Below are 18,239 nucleotides of genomic sequence, written 5' to 3'. Positions count from 1 at the left end.
CCCAGCTATCCAGCCTGTCCAGATCCCTCTGTAGGGCCTTGCTACCTCCAGGTAACTCCACACTTCCAGCCAACTTGGTGTCACTGAAACTCTAAGTGGATTTTGCAGCTGCTCCATTTTCAATGATAACAACACCCATTGATCTCTTCTTGTAAATCCTGCATTTTATGGTTCAGTTTCCCCCTCTCCTGGCAGGCAGGTTTCAGACAAAATTCCATCCAACTTTTGGCAGATTATACCTCTATCTTTCCCATCCAGTTGAACCTCCAGCATCGGCCAACTGCTTTTCTACCTCTTCCTGCTTATGCTAGTAGTCATAAGCTAAAACCTCAGGGAACAGAGGCTTGGTTTGGACATCACGTTTTTGTAAGCATTCGGCAACTTTGCTCATCATCCTGCCATCTCTGCTAGTTTGGCATTGCAGGAAATGGCAAATATATTTTGCTCAGTTCTGTTTAGCAGCAGTTTAAGAAATATGTGAAAAATTAAACAGGGACCTGATGATGGATTTGCAGGTGACAAGATTCACACTCACTTAGTGACAGGACATCCTTTTCACATCACAGGCTTTAATCTTCAATAAACCTTGTTCTGCTGTGGAGAAGAGGTGGAAGCAATTCACTTGCATGACCAAGGTATGCAGCCTGGTTCCACCCCTCCCTAACTTCATTTAAGGGCTGGCTGCCCCTAGGGAGGGAGCTCTGCTTGGAGCTGTGCTCCTGTGTGGTGTTTTGTGTGCCCTGTTCCTCAGAATGGGGTAAGCAGCTCTGTGGTGATTTACTAGACGGAGTCCTTTGTCTTACTTGGGTAACTGTGTCTGCTCTTGTCTTTGACTCCAGATGCCTTTTTGAGTTAAGGTTAAGGGCTTGACTTGAGAAAGTAATCTTGGACCTGGGTCTCATATCCCTGTCGTTCTGCCTATGATTGCAGTTTGTTTTTTCTGGCATTGTCTCTGCAGGTTGCATCGTAACTTGTTCCCGTGCCTAGGCTGGGCAAGAACTCAAACAATCAAGCTAACATAAAGAAAAAACAGCAAAGTGGCCTTCTATGATAATAGTTGAGGGTGAGCACAGGAAGCTTGAGATGGTGTTTCAGATAAGGAGTGATTTCACTTAAGATTGCTCTCTGTCTCAGTCTTCCTTGCCTTGGCTTATTATTGAGTGTGGTCCCTTGGCTTATTTTTCCTTTCAGTGTGCTGTTAGTAGACAGAAATTAGAATGTGGCAGAAACAGCTGAGAATCCAGCACATGGCAATGTACTTTTGCTGGCCAAATGACTGGGGTTACAGAGTAGGCTTGTGGGAAAGATGAGAGAACCTGAATTTCTTTGGGGTTTTGTCCAGGCAGCCCTCCAGGTTTCTCCAGGCCAGGCAGAGCACGTCACAGCACAGATGACATCAGCCGGGCCCCTGGAGCCTTTATGGTGTCACAGTGCGTTTCCATGAGGACGGAGGGCCCTGCCCATGGCAGCTGGGTGCAGGCACCTCCTCTGTGAGCTGCGCTGCCCGCAGCCGCTCGCCGTGCCCTGTGCCTCAGAGCAGCCCCGGCAGCAGACAAGCTCAGCCTCATCCCGCTCTGGGTTGTGGCGAAGTGTTACCGTTTGGTGTGATTGGTGAGTGCTGAGTTACCCTCTTGGGTTCGGCTTTTGGCTTAGGGTTTCCCAGATGGGGTTCTGCTTAAGGGTTACGTGTCAAGCGTTCTGCATTCGGGTCAGGTTTAAAGGTCACCCTTTTGGCTGAGGGCGAAGCGTTAAGGCAAACGGTTTTGGGTTTGTGTTACCGGTTTCTCTCTGGGGTTAGGCTTGTTATCAGTTTGGATTAGGGGTTGTGCCGTTACGGAAGGGTAAAGGGTTACCATGTTGGATAAGCGGTAAGAGTGATGGGTACCCATTTCTGGTTTGGTTTAATGGTTGCCCTTTGGGATTTGGATTAGGGTTTAGGATTCAGGGATACCCTTTTGCATCAGACACAAGATCTACCTTTTTTGGACAGAGGTTACCATTTTGTGTTAGTGATAAGTGTTAAGGGTGACACATTTCTGGTACGTATAAGAGTTACCAGATCCACAGAAATTCGTAGGAATATTCATAGGAAAAAAAAAAAGATGGAAAGAAAGAAACTGCAAGGAAGAAATCAACAAAAAAAGAGAAAACATTGGAAAGCAGTAGGAAAAACTGAGGGAAAAAAAAGCAAACAAAACCTATCACATCCAAGGGAACAAAATACCCAACAGAAAATAAATAATAACTAACAAAACGAAAGAAAAACAGGCAGGAGAAAAAAAGACTAAGAAAAATCAAAGCAAAACTTTGATAAGGAATGGAAAAACAAAGCAAAGATATAAATGCAGTATCATGGCAAAGCAAAGGATTCAAACAAAAAAAAAAGCAAACTAATGCAAGAGGAAGTAAACCGAAAAAGAAACAGAAAAGAAAAAGAAAGGAGAGGGAATAAAAGAGAACTAAGTAAAGCAAGCAGAATGTAAGGCCATGCAAAGGAAAGGTAGGAAAGAAAACCAAGAGCAAAGGAGAGCAAAGCAATGAAAAAAAAGAATAAAATGAAAAGGAATATTCAGGAAAAAGAAAAAAGAAATGGAAAGAAAGAAACTGCCATGAAGACAACAGTGGAAAGCAAAGGAAAAAAACAACCGGTAAGAAAACTAAGCAAAAACAAAAGAAAACAGAGCAAAACAATGACATTCAGAACAAAAACAAAAACACTTAAAACAGAAAAGTAAAAACTAAATAAAAAGGCAAGAAACAACAAAAAAAGAGAAGAAAACAGAAAACCTAAAAAAGCAAAGAACAAATAACAGTTCAAAAAAACCCCAGAACACAAAAAGACAAAACAGGCAAAACACATAAAACACAGAAAAGAACAAAAGGACTAAAAATGAAAACACACACACACAAATATATATATATTAAAAAAAAAAGCACAAAAAGAAAAACACAAAAACCCAAAAAACCCAAGAAAATAAAAAGCAAAACCAACATTAATAAAAAACACCAAACATACAAAAATTACAAAAACACAAGCGTAAAACAAAAACCGCAAATAAACAGAAAAAAATTAAAAAGAAAAGCACAAATTAATCATAAAAAACAGAAAAGCAAAAAACAAAAGCCAAAAAAGCACAAAAAGACAAAAAAAAGTAAAAACGAAAAAAGAAGAAAGCAAAAAATAAAAAAGCATAAAAAAGAAACAAAAAAGCAAAAAGGAACCAAACAAAAAACCACAAATACAGAAAATAAGAAACCAAAATGAGCACAAATCACAAATCAAAAACCAAAAATAAAAAAACCAGAATACAAATACCAAAAATACACACCACAAATACAAAAATTACAATAAAACACACAGTACAAAAATTACCATAGAACACACACACAAAATGAAGAAAAAAAAAAGAAAAGAAAAAAGAAACAGAAAGAACTAAGCATAAAAAAAAGAAAAGCAAAAAGAAATGGACAAAAATGACACAGTAAAGAGAAAAAAAGATAAAAAGGAAAAACAATAATAAAAAAGAAAAATCCAACAACAACAAAAGAAACAAACAAATCCAAAGCAAACCCAAAAAGGGAAAAACAAAAAAAAAGCAAAGACAACAATATACAATGGCAAATGAAAGGATTTATACAGACAAAGACGGGGAAAAAAAATGCCAGCAAACAACAGCTAAATGAGAACGCAAAAAAAAAAAAAAAAAGCCAAATACATTAAAAAGGGGAGCAAAGAGAATAAAAGGGAAGAAGCAAAGTAGAAAGTAGGAAAAACAAAGCAAAGCAAGAAAACCAAAAAGCCAAGGAAAAGAAAGAACAACAAAACGGAAAGCAAACCAAAGGAAAAAAAAAAAGGAAAACTAAGCAAAGAGGCAGTAAAGAAAACGAAATGAAGTGAACAAAGGAGAGCAAACCAATGTGACCCAGCGGAAAAAGAGACAAGAAACGGAAACAAAAAGAACCCAAACCAACCAACTGAAGAGCAAAGAAATTTGCTCTCCAATTTCATGGCAGAGCAAAGATGACAAGAGACTGTGGTGCAGCCAAAAGCAAACCATTCGTGCCTGGGAGGAGGAAAGGGTAGCTACTGGGCATGCTGCGACCTCCACCAGAGATGCACTTTCTCAGCTAGCGCCCGTGGAGGAGTCCGCGGCTGCTAACGAGGACAACACATCTGTCTGGAGGAAGGGAAAGCGCTCGTAGTCATGCCAAGGAGGAGGAAAGGGTAGCTACCGGGCATGGATCTTGCCAGCCATCTGATGAAAGCCTCCAGTCCATGTCGAGGAAAGAGGCAAGGACACTCAGGAGGCGAGAAGCCAGCTGTGCCATTGAGGAAGGACTGCACCAGCACCAAGCACAGGAGGAAAGCAGAGGGAACTGGCTTGAATGAAACAAGTCAGCAAAGGAAAGATAAAAATGAAGAATCCAGAGGACTAACGTCAGGTAAGTAAAGGCAATGTAAGAGGAAGCAGGTAGGCATGGGGACAAGGAAGGGGAGAAAGAAGGAAAGGAAGAAATCTAAAAAATTTAATCAAGATAAAAAAAAAATATATATATATATAAAAAACAGAGCACAGGAAAAAAAAGAGAAGGAGCAAACAAGAAAGCAAGGGAAAGAAAGCAAAGAAAGAAAACTGAAAAAAAAAATGAGAAAATTTGGAATGAAAAACAAAAGAGGAAACCAAAGGAATGGAAAAACAAAAAAAAAGGAAATGAAAGAAAAAAATAATCAAAGTGAAAGAAAGCACAGAAAAATCTTTTGAAAAGAAGGAAAATGAAAAGGATTACTCATAGAAAAGGCAAAATAATGGGAAGAAAGAAATGCAAAGAAAAAAAAATGACAAAATGAAGAAAACAGTGGAAAGCAAAGAGAAAAATGAAGTAAGGAAAAATAACGGGAAAAAAAAGCAAAGAAAACCAACAACATCCAAATCAACATAAAAGAGATGTTAAAATGTTTTAATAAAAATACAAGAGAAAAAAAAGCAAAGCAACGACATCCAAAGCAAAACAATACAAAAGAAACAAAGCAAACAAATGTTTGGTTAAAAAACAAGCAAAAATAAAGCAATAAAAAAAAAAAAGCAGAAGAAAAGCACAGCAAAAAAAAAAAAGACATGCAAAGAAAAATCAAAACCATACAATGCAATATCATGGCAAAGTAAAGCATTCAAACAGAGAAAGGGAAAGAAAAAAAAAACCTAACTGAAGCTAAAAAGAGTAAATGAAAAAACAGTGAGAAAAAAATAAAAAAGCAAAGGAAAGAGAACCAGCAAAGCTGAAAGGAAAACAAAGCAAAGAAAGAAAACTAAAAAGCAGTGCAAAGGAATGCAAAGGTATTCCTGACATTGAGACAGAACTGCAACAGCACCAAGCACAGAAGGAAAGCGCAGGGAACAGGCTTGAGTTAAACGAGTCAGAAAAGGAAAAAAGACTCAACAGAACATAAAGTAAATTTAAAAAACAAAAACTAAAAAAAAAGAAAAAACAAAAGCAAAGGGAAGAAGCGGGAACAAGCAGAGTAGAAAGTAAAGCAAAGCAAAGCAAAGCAAGAAAACTAGAAAGCAATGCAAAGCAATGTGAAGCAGAGGTGAAAAGGAAGAACAAAAGAGCAAACCAAAGCAAAGCAAGGGAAAATAAACGAAGCCTCAATTTTGGCAGCTTGATCTTCCTGATGGTTGTTTTGTTGTCCTTCATTGGCCCGACTGCTCAGCACATAAGCATTGCCATGACACACCTTTACACCCGTATTCTTTGTTTGGGCAGCAATATCTTTCCACAGCTCAGCAACCCAAATAGATTTAGCCCTATTTGGGCCGCCAGTTGTTTTCTTCCCACTGCTGGAACCACCCCCATAAGGCGCTTGCCACCATCCATGAGTCGTGTAAAGATGGAGCATTGGCCACCTCTCCCGTTCAGCAGCATCTAAGGCCAGCTGGACAGCCTTTACCTCTGCATATTGCCTTGATTCTCCTTTTCCTTCAGCGGCCTCTGCAACTCGTCGTGTGGGGCTCCACACAGCAGCTTTCTGTCTGCGACGCTTCCCCACAACAGGACACAATCCATCTGTGAACAGAGCACATTTCTTTACATCCCACATCGTAATCTCAATCTCCAATCCCAATCCCGTATCACTAATCCTATATCCCACATCCCAATCCCACATCTTAATCTCAACCCCGAGCCACATCCCAATCCCGATCCCATATCCCAGTCCCACCTCTCAATCCCACGTCCGTAACGCAGTGCCATTCTTAATCTCAATCCCAATCCCACATCCAAATCCCACATCAAGAGCTGCTTGCTCCTGCAGCTCGGAAAGCGACTGGGATCCTGGGCTCCATCAGAAGAGGGGTGGCCAGCAGGGACAGTGAGGTGATTGTCCCTCTCTACTCTGCTCTTGCGAGGCCCCATCTGCAGTACTGTGTGCAGGTCTGGAGCCCCCAGTACAAGAAAGACACACAGCTGTTGGAGAGGGTCCAGAGGAGAGCCACAAAGATGATTGGGGGATGCAAAGACAGGCTGAGGGAGCTGGGCTTGTTCAGCCTGGAGAAAAGAAGGCTGCGGGGTGAGCTCATTGCAGCCTTTCAGTACCTAAAGGGAGCCTACAAACAGGAGAAGAGTCCACTCTTTGAAAGGGGAGATAACAGCAGGACAAGGGGAAATGGTTTGAAGTTGAGGCAGGGAAGATTTAGGTTCGGTGTCCGGGGGAAGTTCTTTCCTATGAGAGTGGTGAGGTGCTGGAACAGGCTGCCCAGAGAGCTTGTGGATGCCCCATGCATCCCTGGAGGTGTTCAAGGCCAGATTGGATGGGGCCCTGGGGTTTGACTCTGTGGGGGTGCCCCAACGCTGGGGTGTGACACCATTGGAGTGACAGAGAGGTGTCCCCAGCTTCATGGTGTGACACTGTAGGGGTGTCCTCAACTTCGGGGTGGGACACCATTGGGGTGACACAGGTTTGTTTGCAGCTTTGGGGTGTGACACTGTGGGGATGACATAGGGCTGTCCCCAACTTCACACTCTGGGAGTGTGCCCAACTTTGGGGATGTGACACCACGATGCGGTGTCCTCACTTCCCCTAGGAAGTCCTCGAGCTGCTTCTGAATGCCTCCGAGGATGTCCTGGGCACACGTGGGACCCCCAGGACCCTACGGGATCCTTCTGGGACATCTCCAGACCCTTCTGGATGAACCCACGGACCCCAGGGATCAAAATGAGAACCCCCCAGATCCGCCAAATCCTCTCTGGGACATCCCCAGACCTTCTGGATGACTCCAGGATCACTCAGACCCTCATGAGGACTCTGGATGGTACCAGACTCGACTGGGACCATCTTCAGATCAGCCCAGGGACTTCTCAGTGCTCCTGGACCCATGGTGGGAGCTCACAGATCCTTCCAGGGGCCCACGGGATCAACCTGGGGACTCCCTGGACACCCAAAACCCACCTGGGACATCTCCAGACTCTTCTGGTTGAGTCCTGAACCTCCTGGATGACCCAAACCTCTCTAGGACTTCTGCAGATCCTTCTGCATGATTCCAAGGGAGGATAAGGAGGGTTCAGCAGTGGGTGGGAGGGGGAGAAATGAGCTAGTGAGGCTTCTGTGGGGTGGAAAGGGGGTCTGGGGATGGAGGGAGGGGTGGAAGGGGGAAACTGGAGAGTTGTGTGGAGCTTCTGTGGGGTGGAAAGGGGGTCTGGGAGGAGAGAGTGCCAGTTCTGGGGGGGGGGGAGGCTAAAGAGGAGAGGCAGACCATGTGAGTGGAAAGGGGGTCAGGGGGTGGAGGGAGGGGTGGGAGGGGAGAACTAGGGGTCGTGGGGGGCTTCTATGGGACATAAAGGAGGTCCAGCTGGGGGAAAATGGGGGTCAAAATAGGGGAATGGACTCCAGAGGGCAGGGAGGAGGGCATGGGGGTACAGGGGACTGTAGGGGTCAGAAATGGGGTGAGGAGCAGGGGGAGGAAGGGAAGACAGGGGACCCTGCGGGGTAAACTGAGGGGACTGGGGGATGGTAGGAGACTCTATGGATCAGAATGGGGGAATTGGAGCAGGGGAACTTGAGGGGACAGGGAATTCTGGGGGTCAGATAGAAGGGACGGGGGACAGACAAATCTAGGGGAGAAAACAGGAAGACTCGTGGGGGGGCGAGAATGGGGACACAAGGGATCAGAGTGGGAGACAGACAGACACGGAACCCTGGGGGTCAGAATGGGGAACAGGGACAGACAGTGACGGAGGAACTGAGGGGACGGGTGGAAGAGGACTCCAGCGATGAGAATGGGGGAAGTGGAGGTGGGGAACGGGGGGGGAGAGCGTAAGCCCAGGGGTCAGACTGAGGGACTCGGGAGGTTGTGGGCGACCCGCGGCGGGGGGGGTTGGGGGTGGGGGGAAGGCAGTGAAACACCTTGTGGTGGGTGGGGGGGAAGGGCGGGGGGCACAGGGCACCTCCCGCCGCCGAGCAGAGGCCCTGAGCAGCAGAGAACCCACCGGGCCAAGACAGGACGGCCCCAGCCCCGGTGTCCCCGCCGCCCCCAAACACCCACTCGTAGAAGCTGAGGCGGCACTCGGAGTCCCGGGGCTGCGCCGCGGCGCTGGAGCAGCGCGGAGCCCCGCTCCACTTCCGCATGGCCGCGTCCACGGGTCGCGAGGTGATGACGTCACTCAGCGGGGACGGCGCGTCGCTCGAGCAACGGCCGCGCCGGGGCGCCGTTGCTATGGAGACGCCGCCGCGCATGCGCTGTCGCCGCGGGGACGGCTTCCCGCGCCGCAAGGAGGGAGGGCGCGCTGTCGCCGTGGCAGCGCGGCCTGCACGCACGGCCGGAAGCCCGAGTGGGGCTCGAGGGGCAGCGGGGGGTGAAGAAGGGTGGGGGGGGAACGGAGAGCCCTCAGGGATCTCCTGGGGAGGTGGGGGAGCGACTGGGGGAGGGCAGAGCTCCGGGGATGGCGGCTGTGAGTGGGGCTGTGGGGCGGGACATCCGCAGGGAGATGCAGCCAAACAGTGGGATGTGGGCAGAGCATGGAGGTGTGGGAAAAGGAAGACGGGCATCTGGGCAACAGCGTGAGAGCCAGGCTGATAGGGAGAGAGGGAGGGAGGGAGGGAGGAAGGAAGGAGTGGGAAGAAAGGAAGGAGTGGGAAGAAAGGAAGGGAGGGAGGGAGGGAGGGGGGGGAGGGAAATGGAAAAGGGGGAAAAAAGGGGAAAAGGGAAAAAAAGGGGAGAAGGGAAGGGAAGGGAATGTTGGTTCTGCATTTGATATTAAAAAGTAGCAATTGGTTTGAAGAAGTAGAGCATAATGCATTTGTATTCTGTAACTTATCCTTAGAAATAGTTGATCAAAGAAGTAAAATACTGTATATGTTAGCGGCATGTTTTAGAAACATAATTACTGAATTACCTAACAAATTATTTCTCACAAAACTGCAGTAGATTTTCAATGTTCTAAACAATGTGGGTATAGTATTCTGAACTAGAAAACATATTGCAACGTTGTTCATTAGACCGGCAGAAGCGAAATACATCTAACAAACCTACAAGGAGTCAGGGCCTTTACACAAAGCAGAACTGTCCCACTCAGTGGGAATGTTAGGATGCCACAGGCTGGCTCCAAGATACTCCCCTCTATCCTCCTCCCGAGCTTATCTCTATGCAAGGACAGATGAATGACCAGAACAATGACCCAGTGTAAAAGGGGGACAAATGTTAGGGGGGGTAATTAAACAATCAAGAGGCTACGTTTATGTTGTAAAACAGACATCCAAAAACTGCGACCAAATGTTTGTTGTGAAAGCAATTGTTAGAAGGCAATTAAGCAATTAAGATATTTGTGTTTGGGCGGCAAAGATTTATGCTTCCTTGGTATTTGTATGATTAGTGAAGCGTCGCGAAAGAGGGTGAACCTGCAGTACTCAGCCAACGAGGAACCAGGGCAGAAAGAGAGAAGCGTCAGGCAGTAGGGGGTAAAAGATGTAACACTGTTTTCTCGGGGCTCTCCTGCTTGCAGGAGGCCCGCCATTGCAATTGCGAATAAAATCTGCTTTATCAGAGATACCGTCCTAGAAAATTATTTGGATATTTCCAACAATTTGGGGGCTCGTCGGGGATAATTATCGCCCCTCGGGAGTTTCCCCCGCTGCCCTGGACAGGATAGGAGCACCCCGCTGATTTCAGCGGTCCTGTCTGGGTGGTGAGGTGACTCCTTGGGACGGCTGATAAGAAACTGAGGCTGTTACATAAAGGACGGGCTCTGAGAAAACCAAGGGGTAGGTAGGCACGGGTATTGACCCCTGGAGACCCGGTAACTTCGTGCACAGACCAAGGTAAGGGAATTTAATTCTTGCCTTGCGGGTCGGTGGAGACTCGGGTGAGTCTCGGCAGGGAGCTGTTGGTCCCCAAATTCGTGCCTAGAGATATCCTCTTGGGAAAGAAGCTTCAGAATTGGAAAATAATCCCCAGATTGGGGAAAAGAACAGGGAGAAGATGTTTAAATACTGTATACAGACATAGGCTAGAGAACCACTACAGGGAAAATCATGATTTTGACCGAAATAAGGGTCTGACAAAGATTGGACCTGTCAGACTTTGTATTTATACGTAAACAGTAAGACTCCCTTTTCTGAAACAGAATTGGCTTATGTTGCTGAATGGGTGCAAGAAGTAAAAAAAAAAAAAATAATAATCTTCCTCACAAGGAGGAGTCGAACTTCAAAAGAAAAAGGAAAGAGAAGCAGAAAGATCATAAATGGGATCCCTTAGATAACTTCCCCCCCTTCAGTTTCTAAAGCAATGCAGTCGACAGAGAGGATGCGCTCTCAATTACTGAGGGAGTTGGAGTAATGTGAATGGGACCTGGAGAGTTTTCCTTTCTCTAACACTAACCCTACTACTACTTCACTTTATCCTTTAGGGCAGTCTCCTTAGGTCAAAGGAAAGTAGGGTGTGCTAATGCTTGCTTTTTTTTTACTAGGAGAAAAGTTAGGAATTTCAAGAATTTCTTAATTGAGAATCCTATAAGTGTCGCAGAACAATTAGATCAATTTCTAGGGCCTAATTTCTACTTATGGATGGAAATGATGTTTATCACTGAGATGTTGTTTATTGGAGAAGGAGGTGGGCAGCTATGCAAGTGTGGGAAATGAATACAGAGGGAAAGTTGGGCCCCGGAGGGAGGCAGAGAGAGGAAGGATCCTGAGGATAAATTGTACTGACTTGGTGATTATTACATGTTTATGTTGTGAAAGTGTTATGTCATGTATGAGGTTGTTATGGAACAGGGGGTGTCTAAAGTGATACCGAGAAGACCCCCTGGGTTGTATTTAGGCTCACTAGAGAAATGTTGCCGGTGAGCCAGGGGGGAAATATTGAATTAAAAACAACAACAACAACAACAACAACAACAAAACCCAGGAACATAAATGAGTAATGGGACCAGTTTTTACAATTGAGTACCCTAATCATGAGACCAAGTGCTGTTTGTGGAAGTTGAAGAACTGTATTGTTTGATTTGTGGGTTTTGAAGGCAGTGGGAGAAACTGTCTCGATCCTGTATGGAAATGCATTTGTTAATGGTACATGGAAATGTAATTGAGGGTACAAATAGTGGAATTGTAAAAACTAACAAACAAACAAATTGGCAACAAGGTTAAGGAAAACAGTGAGTTTGAAATATGAGAGTTTGGATCAGCACGAGAACACATCCCCCGCACTAACCCCCCCACCGCGGTTTGTAAGAACAACTCGGAGTCAGAGAAAGAGCTGGGGGCGAGAGCTTCCCGCTGTAGCTGTGCGGGGTGTGTGACTTGTGAATGGGGATGGGACGGGACAGTGAGAGTGAGAATAGCCGTCATCTGCAGAGATCTCGGGAAACTGACATCCCAGTGTAAGCACCGGAATCTGGGGAGGGAAGGGGGTGAAATTACTAACATTGTATTTCAGTAATGATGTAAGTCTGGAAGGTGAAAAGGGTTTGGGAAAAACACGGGCTGAGGAAGGCAAAGCTGAGCAAGGTGTAACAGGGATGTCCTTACCTCAAATAAGAGGTAAGGGGGAGCCTGGAAGGGCTCAGGGAGAGTTCCACCCCCACTGGACCGAAAGTAGCTGGGGAAGCAGGGTAAAGAGTTTGTTTTCTGGTATGGGCGCCACTTACTGTGTGCTACATCAAGAATTATTACCCGTAGATGATTTTTGTAATAGTTGTAGGAGCTACTGGCAAGAGAAGTTTCCTTTTTTGGGGACCAATTAAATGCAGGCAAGGAGAACAAGTAGGAATACATAAATTCTTGTACATGCCAGGTTCTCCAAAACCATTACTTGGGCATGATGTATTAGAGCAGTTGAATGTAGAGATTAAATTCTGTAGAAAAAAAAAAATGGAGGTAATTGGCAAGCAAGACCAATTGACTGAAAATTTTAAGTCTGGCTATAACACAAACTGGGAAAAGCAATGTTGTACCCCCAGAAGTTACGTAAATCCTAAATCAGGTATATACAGGATTGCAGGCATCAGGAATGCCTGGCAGAGCAAAAAAAAAAAAAAAAAAAGGCAACTCAATAAAAGTTAAGTTATAGACAGGAGTCAGCCCAGCCAGGGTAAAGCAATGCCCTTTTAGGATACAAGATTGTAGGAGGGAGGGTAAAAGAAATAATAAATAACATTTTGGATTGGCAAGAGCTATAGTTTGGTAAAAGATTTGAGAGCAATTAATAGAAATGTTGAAGATATGCAACCCATGGTGGTAAATCCATGCACTTTATTAACCAAGTTGAGGAATAAGTAGGTGGGGTTTGCTGTTCTGGATTTGAAGTACACCTTTTTCTGCCTGGTTTTGCTAAAGAAAGTCTAAAATTATTTGCCTTTAAATAAGAAATAAAAATAAAAATTCAGTTAACCTGGACAGTGTTACCCACGGTTGTGAGAACAACCCAATGACTTTTGAGAACTGGTTAGCTTGTGAGCCTGAGATTTGGGTTCCTCTATCCCATGGTGGAACTTTACTGCAGTACGTGGATGCCACAGTAACCAAGGAGGACTGTGTACAATGGACCGTGAGTTTGCTGAATTTCTTGATTTAAATGGCTATCAAGTTTCTCAACAGAAAGCACAAGAGAAGGAAGCAATTTGCTGAACACCCAGAACACCAACAAGTAGCTACCTCCAAGCCAGCAGTGTGCAACTGCATGGAGGCTGTCTATGTCTATGTTGGTCAGACCTACAGGAGGAACCACTGGACAACGCTGAGGATTCCTGGATTCATCGACAGAAGCAGTTTTGTGAGACAAGGAAACTAAGGCAGGATATGCAGTAACTGCTACTGACAAGGTAAATGAAGCAAAACCATTACCTGTGGGGACTTCCGCTCAGAAGGCTGAAATAACTGCCTTGACAAGAACCTTAAACATATGGACAGGTGCTAAATATGCTTTTGGGGTGGTACCCACTCATGGTACTGTCTGCAAGAAGCGAGGGTTGCTTACACACAAGGAAAACAAATTCAGCACGATGTAAATCTGCCGAAGAGCAGCATGGCTGTTATACATTGTGGAGGACATCAGAATAGTGACACTGTACAGGAAACTGGGAATATGATGGTGGATCAGGGGGCAGAACAGGCAGCTGAAGGAAAAGAAATTGGTGAACTGGCTTTAATTCCAGATGGTAAACTTAAAATATCTGAACCTTAATCAGTACCTATAAGGTATTTTAAAGAGGATAGGAATCTAATTAATGATTTAGAAGGGAAATGAGCAAGCTGACACATGGGTGTATACCCAGATGGACACATTGTTGTGCCCTTTAGTATTTTATAGAATTTGGTTCTAAGGGAACATAATAAAACATATGGGGGGGTACAGAGACCAGAAAGTTACTGTATAATCCTAGTACCAGGAACAGGGTGCAAGTGGGGTAGAGAGAAAAGGGATGACACTACCACTTTTTGAAAACACTGTATTGAGATTAGGGAGTAAGATAATAACAGGACAATTATTGTACGTACCTGATGCAGGTACTAATTTATTGGGGAGAGATCTTACGATGAAATTGGGAATACAAATAACAACCTGTCAGGAGGGAATTACAGTATCAATGAATGTGTTAACTGAGACAGATGAGAAAGATATAGATCCCATGGTCTGGGCAAAGGAAGGGAACAGAGGGGGATCGAAAATAACCCCTTTAAAAATAAAGCTGAAGGAAAAATGAGGTACTGCAGTTTGAAACTAAAGATATGTTTCTTAAGAACTATATACTCGGATTGTCTTCCTCACTACCGTCTCTCAGTATCCAAGGACTGTTAGCACAGACACCACCCCTGGGATCTCCAATTCATCCATTCCAACCTGGAGACTGGGTCCTCATCCAGATCTGGAAGGAGGCAAAGTTGCAACCCGACCAGGAAGGACTGTTCCAAGTACTTCTGACAACAGAAACAGCTGTCAGGAAGGCCAAGAAAGGTTGGACTCACTGCACTTGAGTAAAACCCTCCACTAACCCTAAAGCGTGGGAAACTGTTGCTATGGAGGATCCTCTAAAGATAAAAATTAGAAAGAAATTGTAAATAAACTAATCTATATTTTTTCTCATTTCATAACCAGTATAGGTAGGGAGGTGTTTAGGATATATATACATTTGTACTTCTAGTAGAGTATATCCTATTTTTCACTATAGTAACGGTATAGATGTTTAGGAGTTAATAACAATGCAGGAGAGGGACCAGTTAGTAGTTTTGATTCTGACAGTGATCACCTTTAAAGAATGTCTTAGTCAAATGATTTCCTGGGAAAAGGATGACCTGCAGAGGGGAGCAGGAGGATACCCTGTAAAATGTGGGTGAATGTAACAAGGAAAGAAACACCTCAGACTGTCACATTTGATGCTTGCAGTGTGACAGCCTGCGGGGGCTTAAGTGCCCGATGACAATTGAGTCATGAAGAGAAATACCTGTGTCCTGAATTAGGCATGAATCCCCCTTCCTACAAAGGGAAGGGGAGGGGAGGGAAGCGGAGGGAAGAAGGATGTGAACATCGTAATCCTTAAAGGAAAAGGGGGGGATTGATGTGGGGTGCTCTGTTCAGCAGTAGGGATTAGCACATCAGTTTAAGAACCAGCGCATGAGTTTAGCAAAAGGAATCCATGAGTGATAGTTCTGAAACTTTCAGCTATAGTGGGAGAACAGCCTCGTTCCTCCTCAATAACTCTGCATGGGGACACAAATGAATACCTCTACCTTCTGCCTCCATGATTGTGCCTAACAAGACGCACCGGATTCCCAGTAGAATTGAGGGAAGAAAACGGGACATTCCTACAACACATGTCATCCAATTGGGAGAAAACCTGCTCTCTTGGGGAGAAAAGTGGTCTTTCTGAGAGAAGGTGCCCTCTTCTCGGTTGCAAGTGTCCCATTTGGCATTGTCATGGAGGCTTTTTGGGAGAAAGCGTGTGGCAGTTGTAAGAGAAGGGGTATTTGTGGGAGCAAATCTCTTTTTTGAAGAGAAGGTGAAATTTCCAAGGGAAAAGTGGTATTTCTGCGAGCAAATGACATAGTTGAGGGACAAAAGTGGGAAAGGGTGGAAAAGAATGTCTTGTATTGGAGAGCAACGGTGGTCTTTTTGGTGTGCCTTGTGGTCTCCTGGGGAGAAAACGTGGTAAATAGGGGAGACAATGTCCTCTGGAGGAGTGTCAAGTAGTATCTGGGAGAGCAAATGTCAGGTATTTCTCGGAAAAAAAAGATTTTTTCTCCCAGAAATACCCCTTCTCTTACAACTGCCACACGCTTTCTCCCAAAAAGCCTCCATGACAATGCCAAATGGGACACTTGCAACCAAGAAGAGGACACCTTCTCTCAGAAAGACCACTTTTCTCCCCAAGAGAGCAGGTTTTCTCCCAATTGGATGACAGTTTCGGGAAGAAAGGCCTGTTTTCTTCCCTCAAGAGGACATTTTCTTTCCCAAAGACGATATTTTCTCCCAGAAGTACCGCTACTCTTAGAAACACCTCCATTTCCTCCCAAACCTGCAACATGACACGCCTCATGATGACACTTACTCCCCGATTTGGGGCATTTTCTCCCAGAAATACCACTTCTCTTCTGAATACTTCCCATTTCCTCCATTATATACAACATTAAACTCCTCTAGGGGAAAGTTTCTCCCAGAAATGTGGCATTTTATCACACATAGACCATTTTTATCCCCAATAGAGCTCATTTTCTCCCAGAAATAGCACTACTCCAAGAAATAGCTCCCATTCTCTACCAAAAATGCTGCCTCAAGATCACACTTACTCCCATCAAGATGGCATTTGGTCACAGAAATACCAGCTTCTGCCCCCCGAAATAGGACATTTTCTCCCGAAACATTTTCTCCCAGAAATACCACTTCTCTTAGAAATACCTCCCATTTCACCCCAAGAATACTACTTGACGCTCCTCAAGATCATACTTACTCCCATCAAAATGGCCTTTTGTCCCAAATAGGCCAGGTTTCCCCCAAATATATGACATGTTCTCCCACAAAGACCAGGCTCCTTCTAAAGATGGCATACATTCCCCCAGAAATTCCTGCTTATTCTTCAAAATATGGCCGTTTTTCCCCAAATAACAGTTTTCTCACAAACACCTGTCATTTTCCAAGCAAGTATGCTACTATCTCCCCGAAACAGCACTTTGCTAAGAAATACCTTTCTTTTTCTTTTTAGAATGTGGAATTTTCATTCAGAAATACTGCATTGCAGTTGAAAATATCATTTCTTTTTCTGGAATATGATATTTTCTTCCCTAATTGGAATGTTTCATTCAAATGCTCTTTTTGTCTAGATACGCTGTTTTATTTCTCCGAAAAAATAAAATAACTGACTATTTCCCACAGATATACTATTTTGAGGTGAAATGTCTGTCGTTTTTCACACAGTTAGTATATTTTTCGCCTAGTTGTGGCCTTTTTCTGAGTAATTTCGTATTTTGGATTGTAAGGTCGTATGCCTTACGAATACCAACTGTCAGTAGAAAGGATATAGGCACTTCCTACATAGCATAGCGTGGAGAATTTTGCCTGTACACATGGCAAACATAGCAGGCTCCAGCAACTCGAACTCTCCGCAGCGGGTCACCGCGAGTGACGCCTTCTGCCTTCAGCAGCAATCTCATCGTTCTTGGTGGCCGAGAATATGCGACCTAAGTCTACCGCATTGCCTGCAAGCAGAGGCTTTTTTCTCCGCAGTACAGAAACAATGGCACTCGACTTCCTGTAACGATTTCCATGAGAGCACAACGTGTGCATCTCCTGGAACTTCAAGCTGCCTTATTAGAGGGGCTTTTCCCCTCTAATAGTAGCACACGAGAGCGAAATAGCGGAATTGCGATGTCGAGAACGTGCGAATTCATCATACTGCATTGCCTGAAAGCAGGGGGTTTTTTGTCCGCAGGAAAAATGCACAGCTCTCGACGTTCTGTAACGTCCTCCCTGAAAGCACTACGTGTGTCTCTCCTGGAACTTCTAGCTGCCTTATTAGAGGAGCTTTTCCCTACTTCTCTATTGGTCACAGTATTCTGATCGTTAGCATCGGATAAACGCAAAAAACGAAATGTCGCTAGAAATAAAGGGTTAAGAATGGGAGAAAAGAAAGTGCAGAATGCATGGACACAAGGAGAAGTCAGAACAGCTCCTTTGCGATGTGCGCAGAAGAAGCCGCTCGTCGGAGAAAAGCACCCGGCTGAAGTGGCTCTTTCTTGGCATCCGAGAGAGAAATGAGACCGCTGCGGAAGGCTGAAAGTGGCATTTGGGGGTACTGCGATTTACCGGCCAGCAACGGCAAACTCGCCATAGCGGTTAACAGAGAGTGGCGCTGTATACCCAGAAGAGCGAAGTTGCGAAATTGCTATGCCGAGAACGTGCGATTTCAGAATACTGCATATCCTGAAAACAGGGCGGTTTTTTCTCCGCTGGAATGAATCCACAGCTATCAACTTTCTGTAACGTCCTCTCTGAAAGCACAACGTGTGTCTCTCCTGGAACTTCTAGCTGCCTTATTAGAGGGGCTTTACCCTTCTACTCTGTTCGTCACAGAATGCTGAGGTGTTGCATTGGATAAAGACACAAAAACAAAATGTCTCTAGGAATCAAGAGAAAGAGATAAGAATGAGAGAGAAGCGTAGTGCAGAATGCATGGACACAAGGAGAAGTCAGAACCGCTCCTTCGCGATGTGCGCAGAAGAAGCCGCTCGTCGGAGGAAAGCATTCGGCTGAAGTCAC

At 44.8% G+C, this 18,239-nt stretch overlaps 2 long non-coding RNA genes across 2 annotated transcripts; one reads left to right on the top strand and one right to left on the bottom strand.

Moving 5' to 3' along the window:
• Positions 1 to 4,264: 4,264 nt before the first annotated feature.
• On the top strand, positions 4,265 to 4,769 carry LOC149915566 (uncharacterized). The gene is made up of 2 exons (XR_016471861.1): positions 4,265 to 4,443; positions 4,571 to 4,769. It is a non-coding gene; the product is annotated as an uncharacterized LOC149915566 (long non-coding RNA).
• A 649-nt stretch (positions 4,770 to 5,418) lies between these two features.
• LOC149915565 (uncharacterized) lies at positions 5,419 to 8,640 on the bottom strand. The gene is made up of 3 exons (XR_016471862.1): positions 8,541 to 8,640; positions 7,448 to 7,528; positions 5,419 to 6,066 (listed from the first exon to the last, which is right to left on the bottom strand). It is a non-coding gene; the product is annotated as an uncharacterized LOC149915565 (long non-coding RNA).
• Between the last annotated feature and the right edge of the window lie 9,599 nt (positions 8,641 to 18,239).

The sequence above is a fragment of the Phasianus colchicus genome, chromosome 17 (genome assembly GCF_987193195.1).
Source record: "Phasianus colchicus chromosome 17, bPhaCol1.hap1.1, whole genome shotgun sequence".
Lineage (NCBI taxonomy): Eukaryota > Metazoa > Chordata > Aves > Galliformes > Phasianidae > Phasianus > Phasianus colchicus.
Note: the sequence above shows the minus strand (reverse complement) of the source record. Positions and strands in the feature narration are given on the sequence as shown.